This window comes from Peromyscus californicus, unplaced genomic scaffold (genome assembly GCF_007827085.1).
Source record: "Peromyscus californicus insignis strain IS unplaced genomic scaffold, ASM782708v3 Scaffold_4__1_contigs__length_199733344, whole genome shotgun sequence".
In the NCBI taxonomy this organism is placed as follows: domain Eukaryota; kingdom Metazoa; phylum Chordata; class Mammalia; order Rodentia; family Cricetidae; genus Peromyscus; species Peromyscus californicus.
The window spans coordinates 101,034,405-101,035,883 of record NW_026294562.1 but is presented as its reverse complement, the minus strand read 5'-3'; positions in this window follow the sequence as shown (position 1 = coordinate 101,035,883).

Genomic DNA, 1,479 nt, shown 5'->3' with positions numbered 1-1,479 from the left:
CCACCTCACCCTGCGACACCCACTGCAGCCCTCAGATTTTTCTCAGGGTCCCCTCAACATTAGAGGCCTTCCCCTTCAGAGGACAGAGTTTGGAGTTGTCAGGTACCTGAGCAGGTCTTTGGTGGCTGGGTCTCTGGCCTCTTCTAAAAGCAAGTGTTGCAAAAGGTTGTGTTGTGGCCTTTTATCCTGTGGACAACACACTTTCAGTTTCAGGTTGGATTTGAAAGGGAAGCCAGAGAGTTTATGAACTACTTAAGTTAGACAAATTGTACTTAGTTGCTATACCTTTTCCATTTTCCGTCTTTTTTATTTGCTTTTGTTTGAGACAATGTCCCCTTAGCCAGGATTGGATTCTTCATGGCTATGTAGCTGAGGATAATCTGGACTCCTGACTCTCTTTCCACAAAACTAGATTTATTTGTGCAAAAATAGAACCCAGGACCTTGTGCTGCTCCGCAATCACTCTACCAACCAAACTGCATCCCCATCCTGCATCTTGTACTTTGTATCAAAATGAGGCAGAATCTTTCTGTTGTTCCTCACAGGACTGGTGTGTGTGTGTGTGTGTGTGTGTGTGTGTGTGTGTGTGTGTGTGTGTGTGTGTTTGTGAGAGAGAGAGAGAGACAGAGACACAGAGAGACAGAGACAGAGACAGAGGCAGATATTGCAGAAAGCAGAAGTTGGTTGACTATACACCATTTTACAAATTATCTGAAAGCTTGTGGGTAACTCACCTCTCTCTCTCTCTCTCTCTCTCTCTCTGTGTGTGTGTGTGTGTGTGTGTGTGTGTGTGTGTGTGTGTGTGTGTGTGTCCGTCCTATGTGTGTTGATTTGAGGGTGTAGTATCTTCTGGAAGTGGATTTACAGACAGTTGTGAGCTGCCACGTGGAGCCTGAGAATTGAACCTAGGTCCTTTGGAAGAACAGCCAATGCTTTTAATTCCTGAGCCCTGAGCCATCTCTCCATCCCCCTGTGGCTCACATCTTTAATCCTAGCACTTGGGAGGCTGAAGCAGAAGAATCTCTGAATTTGAGACCAGCCAGGTCTACATAGTGAGACCCTGTGAACAAAACAAAACCACCACCAAATTGCCTGAGGCCTTTAGGGCAATTAGGTAAAGGTGAAGAGAGGTGACCAAGTTTGTTTGTTTGTTTTTAATTTATTGATTCTTTGGGAATTTCACACCATGCACCCTAATCCCACCCATCCTCCAGTTCCTCCACATGGACCCCTCACTCTTGTGATCCCCCTGAAAGAAAACTCAAAATTAATTAATAAATGTAAGCTAACAGTTAAAAAAGGAAAAAAATGCTAAAAAAAAATACGTTTAAAGATTCAAAATTAAAAATATACGATTAAAAAAATCAATTAAAATAAAAAATTCAATTAAAATTTAAAAACCTACAAACCAACCCAAAAACAAACAAGCAAGCAAACAAAATAAGACAAAATGAAACAAAACAAAAAACCACTTTGTTC